Source organism: Canis lupus, chromosome 13, assembly GCF_048164855.1.
Source record: "Canis lupus baileyi chromosome 13, mCanLup2.hap1, whole genome shotgun sequence".
Taxonomy (NCBI): Eukaryota; Metazoa; Chordata; class Mammalia; order Carnivora; family Canidae; genus Canis; species Canis lupus.
In genome coordinates, this window is record NC_132850.1 from 23,406,660 (window position 1) to 23,421,630 (window position 14,971).

The window sequence follows — 14,971 nt, forward strand, 5'->3', positions numbered from 1 at the left end:
ATAGCACTAAAGAAGTATCTGGGCAAAGGTGGTCCTTTCAGCAATATATACATTTAATTCCTATAAATTAAATTATCTGCTTAAACACCAACGTCCACATTCACACTCCTGACAACTTATCTTTTCTCTAGACTCTAAATAGCAGAGACAGGGCTTGCTTAAAGGTAAGATCTACTACTCATTCTTTTACATTCATTCAACAAGTAAACGAATGGTGTCTACCTTAAACAAGACACTATTCAGAGAGTAACAAATGACACACTCAAGACACAATTTATAGTCCAGTGGGAAGTTAAGATTTAAGATCTAAGTTATATGTAGATATAGATGCAGATAATTTAATATAAAGGCCATTTTTCGGCTTAGTAGTACCTATGAATATATACCGAAAGAGTATTTTCACCTGGAGAAAAAGTCTTTACAGAAACTCCATAGAAAAATTTATAATTTAAGGCATAGGTTAAATTTGGAATTGCAGACATAGAAAAAAGAAAACTGGGCAGCCCCAGTGGCTTAGCGGTTTAGCGCCTGCCTTCAGCCCAGGGCCTGATTCCGGAGACCCGGGATTGAGTCCCACATCAGGCTCCCTGCATGGAGCCTGGCTTCTCCCTCTGCCTCTCTCTCTCTCTGTGTCTCTCATGAATAAATAAATAAAATCTTTGAAAAAAAAATAAAATTTCAGATGGTGGAAAGAGCATATGGAAAGGTTATTGTTAAAAAAAATGGATCAACACCTGCATTACCTCTCTCCCGACTCTACGTGAAAAAAAAAATCGTAGAAAGTTGTCTTCTTTTGATATTTTGCCATTAAACATGATACCGTCTGTTGGTCTGAGAAAGGTTTTAAAGAGTCTTAAAAAGATTCTTTTTCTAATCAGGACTAATTAAACTTCTAGTACTCTTACTAGATTTTTTTACTGGTCAATACACAATAGTGAGACAAGAGGCCAATCATTTAATGCACAGTGGGGGCTGAGAAGCAAGTGTGTAAAATCTGGAAAAAATAAGGAGTGATCTCATTTCTAGCCTTCTACTCCGTGAAGGAATCATCTCAGTCTCCTGTACCTGGAGCCCTGACCATAAAACCGTCAGCAGCTTAAGAACTCTTAAATCTTAAAGCAGTGTAGACAGCAGGTAAAAGCTGAAGCGGGTAGCCGTGAACTCCCTGAACACTAGGATTTTATTTATTTCTGTTTTCACTTCCTGAGATCCAGTCCCTCAGCACTGACCTCCCCTCCTTTCCCTCACCAGTGCATTAGAAAGAAGAAGAAAAATTCAGTGAATGCTTGGTAAGTGAATGAATGAGTTACCAAGATGAGACAAATCAGGGAGATGGGCGGCGTCACCTCAGGTTAAAATGGAATATTCTTTTCCATGGCGACACTGTCACTCACGGACCAGGGAACCTAGTCATCACACATACTATCTCATTTTACATTCCAGGCAGCTTTGAGAATAGGGATTACTTGACGAATCACAACTTCCCTCCAAGGTTCTTCTAGCAACTGGTACAGTTTTTTGTTTTTTGTTTTTTTTCCACAACAAGAATCCTACATATATATATATTTTTTTGCATCCTACATATTTTTTAAGTTATTTTATGTGACTGCGATAAATACTCCTGGAGGAATACTTTGGTGGAAATGGTGATAAATAAGAATAAAAACAAAAGAGAACTGAGTTACTGGACCAAGGTTGGTTAATACATTTTCTACCTGTATTTCTTGCAAAGATTCATGATTCTCTAAGTGCACAGCTGAGGGCATCCTTAAGGGAGACAAAGTTATTTTTGGTTTTAAGATTTTTTTTATTTCTAAGTAATCTCTACACCCACCATGGGGCTCAAACTCACAACCCCAAGATCAAGAGTCACATGCTCTACTGAGCCAGCCCAGTTCCCCCACCGTAATTTTTAAATAAGTACCAGCAAAAGAGAACCAAAAAGAACCCAAACCTTTTTAAAAGTCTCTTTCTACTAATAAATAAGCTTCTTATCGGAGAGAGAAAAAAATGAGATGAAAATAGATGCTGATTTTATAATTATACCAATAACGTGGAACTGAATGCCCTTTCTCTCTTCCCAGCTCTCATTTCTAGATAAACATTAATCATGTCAAACTTACTCTCTCTTTTTACATAGGTTAGAGAGAGAAAGAACTGTATGAGAACTGAGTTAACAATTATTTTAAATTGAAACTAAAAAGCTGTTTCTTATAAACTGACATTTTGAAAACAGAAATGAGAAGTATCACTGATTGTCACCAAGCTTTTTGCTATTCCCAAAACTGCATTTTAGAGCACCAATATTTTGACAAATAAAACCCCCGAACAAAACAAGAGTATGATTTTCATTCCTAATAACAAATTACTAACATTAACATGCTATAATATGTTCTAAAAATTATTCAGATTATTGCTACACATCTGACAGTGTAGCCAAGTAAAAAGGAAATCAGGATATTTTTAAAGTCCTATTAGTTGAGACTCAAAAAATGTAATTCACAGGAATAGAATAGGAAATCCAGAAATAGATCCAAATTCACAAACTGAGTTTACAGTAAAAGTGGAAACTCATACCAGTGGGAAAAGAGGAACTTTTTGATATGTGGTTTGGGGATAACTAGAAAGCTGTATTTAAAAAGATGAAATCAGATTTATTCCACGTATCACACACCAGGATAAATTTCAGTGCATCATTAAAAATGAGCAAAAACAGACACTCCACCAAAGAAAATACAGGTGTTGCAAATAAACACAGGAAAAGAGGCTCAGTAGAATTAGTTATTAGGGAAATGTGAAATAAAACCAGAATGATCAGAATTAAAGACTGATAATACCAAGTGTTTGGGTTTTTTTTTTGTATTTGAGAAAGAAAGAGAGAGAACATGAGTAGGAGGAGGGGGGCAGAGGGAGAGGAAGAGTGAGATGCGGGCTCCCCAGTCAGTGGGGAGCTTGATGTGAGGCTCGATCCCAGAACCCGGGATCATGACCTGAGCTGAAGGCAGACACTTAACTGAGCCACTCAGGCGCCCTGGTAATATCAAGTGTTAATGAGGATTTCAAACAAATGAGTATCACCTATCCCGCTGGTAAAAAAAACTAAAACTGGAAAATAGTTTGGCAGTTCCTTATAAATTTAAATATACACTTATCATATGACCCAGCAATTCTACTAGTTATTACCAAAAGAAATGAAAACATGTTCACTCAAAACTTGTACAAAAAAAAATCAACTTTTTTCATAATAGCCAATAACTGAAAATTGTTGAGAAGTCTACCAACTAGTAATCAGATAAACAGTAGTAGAGCCATGTAGTGGAATACTAACTCAGTAACAAAATACATGAAATCTCAAAAGCATTATGCTAAGTGGAAGGCATCAGAAAACAAAGATTATATAATGTATGCTTCCATTTACATAAAATTCCAGAGGAAGCAAAATCCTAGTGACAGAAAGCAGATCAGTGGTTGCCAAGAGCTGAGTGTGAGAGGATGGGGCTGACTAGAAAGGGACAGAAGGAGTGATGGAAATGTTTTATACCCTGATTCTCAGGATGGTTTACCCAGATGTGTACGTTTGTCAAAATTCATCAAAATGTATTTTTCAAACAGTAGCATAATACTGTAAATATATGACAATAAATGACTTATAAAAGATATAGTGGTGGAGGTATTGAACAAACAACATGCTAAAAAAGAAAAAAAAAAAAAAAAACCTGAACCTACATCTGTTTAAGTTTCTAGATCCAACTACTAATTACAGAAAATAGAGGGGACACAAAAATATATTCGATAACCCCCATGGAGATGTAATCATGAAAATCCAAATAAAGCAGGGGTCAGAAAACTGAAAAAAAAAAAAAAAACAAGGAAATATTTTAGTCTTCTGGGCTACATAAGATCTGTTGCTTTTTTTTTTTTTTTTCTAAACAATCCTTTAAAAACAAAAACCATTCTTAGCTCTGTCATACAGAAACAAGCCTCTACTAGGGCTTAAAAGATAGCCAGCTTTTACAACTAAAAAACTGCAAGAGAAAGGGACAGAGAAAGAAGAGACTCATAAATGTGAAACTCAAAGGACACGTGAACCAATACCGACATACTGACCTCTCTGCATCCTCATTAAAATAAAACATTTTTAAAATTTCATTTAAGAGACAGTTTGAACAATGCATATATGGTAAAAGTAAGTCTCCGGAGTTTCATGAGATTAACTTTTTTAGGTGTAGTGATTTGGTTTTAAAAAAGGATTTTGGGATGCCTGGGTAGCTCAGCAGTTAAGTGCCTGCCTTCGGCCCAGGGCGTGATCCTGGGGTCCTGGGATCGAGTCCCACGTCGGGCTCCCTGCATGCAGCCTGCTTCTCCCTCTGCCTGTGTCTCGGCCTCTCTCTCTCTGGGTCTCTCATGAATAAATAATAAATAAATAAAAATTTTAAAAAAGGGGGATCCCTCGGTGGCGCAGCGGTTTGGCGCCTGCCTTTGGCCCAGGGCGTGATCCTGGAGACCTGGGATCAAATCCCATGTCGGGCTCCCGGTGCATGGAGCCTGCTTCTCCCTCTGCCTGTGTCTCTGCCTCTCTCTCTCTCTCCCTGTGTGACTATCATAAAAAAATAAAAAATCTAAAAAAAAAAAAATTTTTTTTAAAAAAGGATATTCCTTGTCTTTAGATATACTTATGATACATGCTAAAATAATAGGTCATCTGAGATTGGCTTCAAAATAACACAAGAAATAGAATGGGTAGTGTGTGGTGGTCCAGATAAACGTAGCCAGAAGTTGATGACCACTGAAGCTGAAGGATGGGTACATGGGGGACTTCATTATACCATTTTTCTTATTTTTGCATACAATGAAAAATCCCATAATAAAGTCTTAGGAAAGCAATAAAATTTAGCTGATCAGGACTAAATAAAAGTAGACAAATATTTTATTCTACGTAGTATAACACTTCTGCCTCTGGAGAGCAAAATGATGGAGTATTACAAAGTGTTTTCCAAGAAATGGGAAATGTTTGTAATTTCAAGTAGAGTGGGGGGAAAAAGATACAAATGACACAAAGAAAAATACACATTATCTTAGGTCTTTTTTTTTTTATAGTTGTCTGTAAGGCACTATGTTTCATTAGAAAATTTTAAGATAAGATCTCAGAGTCTGGAACCCAGAGCCCTAGATTCGAATCCCGCGTCCGTCACTTAGAATACTTAATCGCGTCTACAATTAAGTAGGTTCCAGGTGTGCAGGGCACTGGTTAGCACTAACATCTAATATCACGTAAAATTCCCACAAAGACCCTGGGAGGCGCCTACTACGTTGCAGAAGAGGAATCTGAGGATTAGGACTAAGAGGCTCAGAGGCGGAAGCTGCCGGAAGCTGGGACCTGCAGCCTGACCCCGACTCCCTTCCAACTCCAAGCTGCACCTACTCCCCGGCCTCGGGGTTCACGTAGAGCAACCCAACCCACGATTTTTATGAGGAAAAAGAAAACGGAATGGAAAATAGCAAAGAACGTTGTTTTTTTTGTGAGACTTGTTCCGGGTCATCTGTGAACGCGCGGGCTCCGGGCTGCGGGGCCGAGAGGCCGAGGGGAGCCGCGGGGCGGGGCGGCGCGGGCGGCGGGGCGGGCGGTTGCCGACCTGCAGTCCTACGCAGGTGTGTTCTGTTCGTGTTTCCTCCTCCTCGGATTTTTCGGAGACTTTCTGGAGGAAGCCCCTCAGGCCTCCTCTCCGCATCCACCTCGGCCACGCGGCCGGCCCAGCTTCCTCGGACCTCGGCCGCCTCCGCACCTCATTTCCACCTGGCTCCGTGCGTCGGCACCTGAGCCAACGCTGCGACTCTTCTTCCCCCCACGCCGTTCCACTGTACCCGGAGTCCCTGCGGATTGGGAGTCTGCTCTCCTCGGCTGCAGAATGAAGTCCCTGAAAAACCCCTCTCCGCGGCAGCCACCCAGCCAAGGCTACGGAGCCGTGAGCTCCCTGGGGCTCCCCGGCCACCCTCTAGCGCCAGGGTCGCCTCCGCCGCAGGGCCCAGGGGCTCGCCCGCCGTCAGTCGCTGCTACTCCCTACAAGGCATGGAATTCTGCAAAGGCACTTTTGGTCCTATCGAGGACAAGGGATGCGACTGGTTTATGGGTCAGGAGCGTGGGCGGAGGAGCCTGCAGTTTCCATCAGTCCCTCTCAGAAAGACTCGACCCACACGTCATTCAACCTCACAACGTAATCCTGAACAGTCAGCAGGTGAGAACCGATGGATAATTACCTGAGCCTAACCACGTATTACCTCTAAAACACTGTGTGTGTGTGGTGTGTGTGTTTGGGGGGGAGGGGCGGGTGGATGCAGCATCTTAAAATATATGTAGATTTTTCCAGGATGACCACTATGTCCTGTAAGTGACATTTTGTTAGTAATCTTATGAAAAAATTTGCTTGACATTTCAGAAAATGTCACTAACAGCCAAACTATTCATGGTATTTGAGTCGTTAATAAGGCACACTTTTATCACTCCAAAACAAAGTTTGAAAGCCGCGGCGCTGTGTTTTCCTAGCTCTGAGACTCTGCTTGAGGCAACAGACGGGCCACCACAGCAGCAGCATGGCCACAGCGTATGGCACGGGAAAGGTGGCCTGCGTAGTACGCCGTCAGTGTCTGCTGGCCCGAATCCCGGGGCGCCTCTCAGGCCCCGACTAGACTGCGCCAGGTAACGAAGGGCCCTGGGACAAAGGGGCAGGTGTGGCTTCACGTCCTGGATACAAAGCAACCCACCAAGTATCCCTCAATTTCTACAAATGAGAGACACTCTTGTGTATGTGTGAAACAGGCCCATCAACTTGACTTGGGCATCTTAAGGCCTCAGTTCCCCACTACGACTCAAATTCCTATTACCACACCTCAAAGGTTTTTTTTTTTTTTTTTTTTTTCATTTCAAACTCATTTCCCTTTTTATTTAATAAAAGTCCAAGAGACCATGACATGGTTTGATGTTCAATAAAGGAAAGCCTTGGGGATACCTGGGTGGCTTAGCGGTTGAGTGCCTGACTTCGGCCCAGGGTGTGACCCCAGAGTCCCCGGGGTCGAGTCCTCATCGGGCTCCCTGCATGGAGCCTGCTTCTCCCTCTGCCTGTGTCTCTGGCTCTCTCTCTCTGTGTCTCTCATGAATAAATAAAATCTTAAATATACATATTAAATAAATAATAAACATAATTTTATTAAGGTATTTTTAAGTGCTTCTAATATATGGAAAACAGCATACTCCATAGGACTTTCCACTTACATTAGTAGGAATTTTTGAACAGTAGAGCTATAGCTAAGCATAAGATAATCACCATTCACAACTATTACTTATCTAACACTATGCATATAAAACAAAATACAGTTTAAAAATTTTGATTCAAACACAGTAGAAGTTGTTAAAAATTATTTTTGTTAAATATAAAAGCTTAAGCCAAGTTTTGTGACTTTGATATTTTGACAGAATAAATTTGTGGTACACTATCTAGTTCCTGGAAGAGTTCAGCTAGATAATGCTTCACATTCCTTTATATTTTTTCACATCTGTTCTCTTTCATAAGTGATGAGTCTTATAAAGAATGAAATAATTCATTCATCTCCAAAGAATATTGAATAGTTCATAAAACCCATTAAAAAATGCTACTTTCTGGGACACCCGGGTGGCTCAGCGGTTGAGCATCGCCTTCGGCCCAAGGCATGATCCTGGGGTCCTGGGATCGAGTCCCACATCGGGCCTCCCTGCATGGAGCCTGCTTCTCCCTCTGCTTGTGTCTCTGCCTCTCTGTCTCTCCTGATTAAATGTTAAAAAAAAAATGCTACTTCAATTTTCAGAATCCTCCCCCTAAATTTTAATATTCTCTTCTATCCAAATGCTAAAGTCTATGTAACATATGCACATCTGATCTTGAAATAATCCACACAAATTCCTTAGGTGTTCTGGTTTTTCAATAAATTTTTGCAAAGTATAAATACTTCTCTATAAAGCTCTAACACCAGGGAACAGGGCAACATTTTCTTCATATGAATCAGAATGAGGACAAAAATTACAACAGAACTAAAATGAAATGCATATTTCAAACAGCCAAGTAAATTTAACTATATCTATGTATAATAAATCATATAAATGTGGCCCTAAAAGCATGCTGGATTGTCCTTTGTACTTAAAAGAAAATTAAGTAAGCAATCCTAGCAAAGCTTTTAGGGAAAAGAAAGAAAAGCTATATAGCTCCAAGAGAATGAACAAAGTTTCTATTTAGGATCACACCATTACAAACCATGAATATGGGTAAGTGGCTGTGCTTTCCAAAATGAAGTTGCCATATCCCTGAAAGGCATGAGAGAAGTTGAGATTTTCTTCAGTAAGGCCATGTCAATCCCATTAGTGCTGCTGTTTCTTTATCTGCCTCCCTCCCTGGTAAATACCCTTTCACATCCTCCATTAGCCCTTTATCTAGCATATACCAGTCTGTCATCACTCAACCCCTGCCTAGCTTTTCCTTACCTTCCCTCCCCTGCTCCTAAGCTGAGAGGTTTATTTTGAATGGTTAAGCAAAAGAAACTTCCCAACATAACAAAAAGAAAACGGAAATAAGATCAAACGAGTAAGTATCTCTACATGAAAAGAGTGAAGGAAAATGAACAAATGATGCCTGTCTTCACTCATCAGGTGGTTGGAAAAAAGGCATGTTATCTATATCACAATGATTAAAAACTACTACTATTACTACTACTGCTACTACTACTACTACTACACACACACACAGTATGAGAACTAAATGGAGTAAATTCAAATGTATGAAATTTCCAAAATAAATTATTAAACAATAATTCAGTAACTGAATTAGTTATGCTTTCTAACAACACTGAAACATCTAACAGAAGCACTCTGATTTCAGAGATTAAAAAGCTGAATTTACAATAAGTTATTAGCATTTTAAATAAAAAAAATCGTATTTGTAAAGAATTTCAAAATATAACCGTCCAAAATAACAGGAAATGAGATCAGAATTTCATTCTTACAGTTTTAAAGCACCTTTCTCACCACTAGAAGCTACACCAATACCATCAGATACAACTCATCCATGGTCAGACCCAATCACACCATCTTGTGCTGGGATCCCACTGGACATCAGGGCAAAGCAGCGTTACAATGCTTAAATAGCAATATTCATGATTAGACAGGTAGTACTCTCATTTTCAGCAATTTCAACTAATATTAATATTTTTAAAAATAAAGTTTTTTAAAAATAATTTTAAAACTGTCGTTAGATACATTTACACAGAAAATGACACTTTTCCTGATTATAAAATTAATTCATGTACATGACCAAACACTTAAAAAAAAAAAAAAAAAAAAAAAGAGGAGCACCTGGGTGGCTCAGCTGGTTTAGTGTCTAACTCTTGATTTTGGCTCAGGTCATGATCACAGGGTCCTGAAAGCAAGCCCTGCATTGGGTTCTGCTCTCAGTGGGGAGTCTGCTTATCTCCTCCCCTCTCTCCCTTGCCTCCCCCCCAACTCTCTATAAAATAAACAAACTTAAAAAAAATTGGCAAGTTATCACTCTGGTACAAATCTTCTACTATGTTTTTTTTCTTAAATTCAGGTAATTACAGGCATCCTGTTAAGATGTATTTGTATGTTTCTTCGTTTTCAACAAACATTTTGGTAGCTGCATGGTATGATAGCTCATTATGAATACATCGTGATCTGTTTAACCATAGCTGGTTGTGGGTCATACAAGCTGAATCGTCTTTCACGTAAATTCTAGTGTACGTCTCTAATTTTCACGGCTTTTTAAGCATGCTGCCAAATCTTCTGCCAAGAAAGTTGTCTCACCCTTATTTTTAACTCTCTCCAAACATATTAGGCAAACAATGGTTTGATGGAGCCGTGGTCAGCAGAATGAACTTGTGTTATCTTTACTGGCTTTTTTTTTTTTTTTTTTTTAAGATTTTACTTATTTATTCATGAGAGACACACAGAGAGAAGCAGAGACGTAGGCAGAGGGAGAAGCAGGCTCCATGCTGGGAGTCCAATGAGGGACTTGATGCCAGAACCCGGGATCACGCCCTGGGCCAAAGGCAGATGCTCAACCACTGAGCCCCCCAGGCGTCCCTTTACTGGCTTTTATGTACTTTTACTTTCTTCACTATGTCTTCAAATTTTTATGCCAGCTTCTTCACTTCCCTAGTATTTCTCAAAGCTCTTAATACAAGTAAGATGGTAACTTCGGTCTGTCATACAGCCAGTTTTTTTCTAGCTCACCTTTTAATTCTGCTTAAGTTTTCCTTTTGAAACAAATATACTTTCTAATTTTTACTATCTCATTATTAACTTTTTAACTCATCTCACAATTTGTCATATAGTCAGGCTGGAAACAAATGTGTTTCCTTTTTTTTTTTTAAGACTTTATTTATTTGAGAGAGAGAGAGAGTGGGTGCCCACATGTACAGGTGGGGCAGGGCAGGGGGCGAGGGAGAAGCAGGCTCCCATTGAGCAGGGAGCCCAATGTGGGCCCCATCCTAGGATCACGACAGTTAACAGGATCTAGTAAATATCTGGCAGTTCTATTATTATTCATTCTTAAAACTCTCTAGGCCATTCCCAGCCAACACATTCTCCTAGTAGATTATTTCAATACATTTGAAGTAATATATAAATTACTTGGAGAAAACTGACATTTATTAGCTGTGTGACCTTGTAAAATGGGGACAACAGCAGTGCCCACACAATAGGGCTGTTGCTATATGCGCTAGCAGTGAGTTAGAACTAAGGAAATGAAAGTAGATATGGACAATGGATAGACACGGCAAACAGAAGTAGAACTTGACTGGACTGGCAGAGCCAAAAGCAATCAAGTAGCAGCAGTAACAAGAGGACTCCTAATCATCTAGCTCATGGTGTCATTCATGCACACAGAAAATTTAAAAAGGGAAATGAGTTTGGCGTTGAGCATTTGAAATATTTGTGGGAGATGTAAAAGGAAAGAAAAAGACCAAAGTACAGATTAAAGGCTAAACTAAACCTCTTCTAAAACTGCAGGGAATGTTCTCAATATGAATCTAAATGCAATAAGTGAGACAATACTAATACAGGTGAAAAAAAAATTGAGGGAATTCTGACTGAGGGGTTCTTTAGTTTCTTCTTTGAGAAGTTAATTATGCTTTTCTGCTGACAGTCATGGGTAGAAGTTTAGGATAAGGTAATGGGTGTGAGGTGAGTTAAAAGTTTAAAATACCTATAGTAGGAAACATAAAAGTGAATGAAATAAAAATATGAAAAGGACTTTCGGGCAAGTGCTGAGGGTCTAGCTCAGCATGAAGAACATAAGACTTCAAAACAGTGCTAATCTCTGGTATTTAGAGCTCACCAGGGCTAGGAGTCCAATTCTATAAAGAAAACTTATTTATCAAAATTTTCTGGACATCCTGGGTGGCTCAGCAGTTTAGCACCACCTTCAGCCCAGGGCGTGATCCTGGAGACCCCGGGATCAAGTCCCGCATCAGGCTTCCTGCATGGAGCCTGCTTCTCTCTCTGCCTGTGTCTCTGCCCCTCCCTCTCCCTCTCTCTCTCTCTCTCCTCTCTCTCTCTGTGTGTCTCTCATGAATAAATAAAATCTTTAAAAAATTTTTTTCATCAAGTTGTCTATTTCTGGAGTGAATGTGAAAAAGGGTCTTCCCTTATCCCTCAATTGTTGAAACAGGTAATTCAGAAGCAAGTCCTGACCAGTAAGATAGTGACTGTGCAGTTATAGTTGAATATATTAACTATATTAGTATCATTTTCCATCAATATCTGACTCCCCTCTGGAATCTTTTTAAAGTTACTACAGGATCATACTACTTTTAGGTGGAAATTCTTTCCACAGCTTTATATTATACACTTTCTTCTATTATCTACAACCTAGGTCTCAACCTAATTAGACTTATACTGATGCTTATTAGCAGTAGGGAGTAATAGGCCTGGGTATTTATAACATAAAAATTCCTCAACATGAGTCACACAAATACTAGGAAAACAAACCAGACACCAGTACAAGTAAAGAGACTATCTTCCGAAGGAATTATCAAAACAGAAAAATACGCAAGACATATTCGATCTTAAATGTATCAATGATGGCTCTTCAGCATAGTGCTAAGATCAGAAAAATAAGCACCATACTCTTTAGCTCAATAGTTCACACATTATTGATTATAGTCCTAGAGAGCAATATGAATAATCAAAGAAAATGAATAATCCAAATTATCTATTTTTAGTTTTCAATTATTATCAGATTTAAACAATCCAGGATTCACAGGCTTTCTTCAGCTACATCCAATGATGCAATCTACTCTCATGGTAATTATTTGTTATTTTGCAAGATATCTGGGTAATATACTCAACCATTCTATGCTCGTTTTGTTCTTCTACAACATGGAGAGAACACCAGTAACTGTGCCCTCACAGAACTGTAAGGATTAAAGGAAATGATGTGTGTGGAAAAGCTAAGAACACTAACACACAGAGCACTAGGTAAATGTTCTATCACCGTGACTCCGTCAAAGAAACTCAGCTGTACATTTCAACACGCTAATGACAGTAATAGTTAACTTTTACTGAACACCTACTATGCACCAGGCATTTTTCTAATATTTCAGTTAATCCTCACAGGTAGGTACTATTACAAATTTATTTGGTCAATGCTGCTTCCACTGGAATCTCCTCCTTACTTCTTCTCTACGCTTCCAACCGCCAAGTACCCAATTCTTCCACATTGTAGGAATATATATATTTATTGAATGAAACCTTGCCTGTTTATTTCAAATGTAAAAACCAGATTTTATAAGTTCCCAAATCCTTAACCTTTAACTCATTCTAGTTCCTGAGTACATACTTCTGCGCTGTTTCTTCCTTTCATGTTCCCTACTTAATCAGACGTTCAGGTTCCCCAAGGCAGGGACCTCATCCAGTATTGTTTGTGGATCCTTCAGTCTCTTGTCACTAATACCTACAAATGTATATATTCTAATATTTCCAGAGAACCTCCTATATTTTAAAATAATTTTAACAGCAAATTTATTCACTTACTCAAGGACATTCCTTCTGTTTAAAGATACAATTCAAAAGATCCTCAGGCATATAGAAATAACTTCTGGTAACCACTTTTCTTTTTTATTCCAATTTCATTACAGATTCTAATGAGAAACACGGGATTTTCAAGAACTCGCATACATACCATGCTCTGAGAAACACTATACAAATGCGGTAAAGCCTGTTTCTTCAGCATTGAACAAGCCAAACTTCCCTACGTCCTAAGTAATTAATATGGGTCACCGTCCACCTCAAATCCTCCCCCCCCCCCCAAATAATGAAAAGTAGTGATTAATAAATTCAGAGGACTTAAAATTAAACCTAAAAAGACTGCAGGCAGAAGTTTCAACTTTTAAAATAAGTTATGTCTTTGTGGTTTTTGTGGGAATGTTTATTTTTAAAATCATTTAGAATTTCCTTTGAACTACCTATTGAGATTTTGGAAAGCAGGGAGAGAAGAGACTATGGAACGGAAGGCAACCTACCACATGTTGAGATTTCTCCAATGCAATGTGCTTTTTCCGAGAATTTAGAAATATTTGGATAAACACAATGACAGGATAATTTGTATACATACTTGAACAAAAGGAATGATAGCACTGAATCCTTTGGAACTGAGTAATTATCCTGGAATCTCTTTTATGCTTGGAGAAACAAAACCAGCAAACAGCTTCTCTCTCTCTATTTTAGCCACAATTTTCAATAAAGAACATTACACCATTTGGTCAATACTACTAAAAAGAAATTACTAAATAAGGGAAGGTTATAGGAAAAGGAATCCTAGAGAAGAACAGCTTGAGCGTCATAGTCTTGCTAAGTTTCCACTTACACAGCACAAAGCTCCGTAGAGGCTCCACAGAGAACCTACCTTTTCGGCTTCAGTCTTCTTTTTTCCTTTAGAAACATTCATCTAACCCCTCCTTAGGAAGCTTTACATTTCCATTTCCATTTCTTTGTCCTCTCTCTATATATATTCACTCCATTAAGAATGGTTTCTCTCACAAAAAAATAAAAAGTGTATGTCTATATAAAACACACTAAAACTGACCTTGAATGTAAGCTAGCACTTGGCACAGATGCTGGCACACTACAGGTATTTAAAAATTAAGTAGATGAATGAATGACTTAACAAGCGAACTAATGATTCCACTTTTGCCTAGCATGCCCCCACCCACCGAAGCTCTTCCTTAGTCCTAGATCCTCCATTTCGCTTCCATCCCTTGGCCCCAAGACTCAAAGATTCAAGTCCTATTTGCTGTACCTTATTCTTCCATCCAGGCCTACAGTCACAGTGTGAACCAAAAAGGCAAGCCAACTTGCATAACCAAGGGATTCTGATTTCCTGAGCTCTTTAGTACTTTGGGTACTCCTATCTCAGGCAAGAAGGAGACAAAGAACCTTGGAGAAAGAGTGCTTGGGGGCACAAGGATGCGGCTTAAAGGAAGTCAATCCTAGAAGAGTTTGACAGGTAGGGATCCTGGACGATTGCTTATGAGTTATATGTACCTGAGAGCCTGAGATCAAGAGGAGTAACTATAAAACTACTGTTTTGTATTAGCAGGGGCTAGATGGCTGGTAAAGAAAATAAAGGGAGAACCAAAAATTTAATCTCAATTTTGTCTAATTACCATATAACACCCACCATTCATTTTACTCTCAATCTTATTAGATAACATGAAACTCTATTTGTGCCCTTAATTCTCAGACTTTATTGATTATACATATATAAACTTATTTTTTCTAATTTGTTAGTAAGTGATCATGCTAACTCAAATGTAGTAACAACAGTAACAATTAACAATCCTATATCACTTCTGTGTCAGGCACTGTTTTAAGTGCTTTTCAGAGAATAATGTTTTTAACCTTCACAGCCCTGTAAGATAACTACTATGATTA

General features: G+C 38.9%; 1 protein-coding gene and 1 long non-coding RNA gene across 3 annotated transcripts in view; one reads left to right on the forward strand and one right to left on the reverse strand.

The window, feature by feature from the left end:
• PAWR (pro-apoptotic WT1 regulator) overlaps window positions 1-14,971 on the reverse strand; it is a 101,597-nt gene that overhangs the window by 37,351 nt on the left and 49,275 nt on the right. The gene's annotated exons all lie outside the window — the stretch shown is intronic.
• On the forward strand, window positions 5,606-14,683 carry LOC140602797 (uncharacterized). Its single transcript, XR_012005710.1, has 3 exons — window positions 5,606-6,233; window positions 6,542-6,694; window positions 13,177-14,683. It is a non-coding gene; the product is annotated as an uncharacterized lncRNA (long non-coding RNA).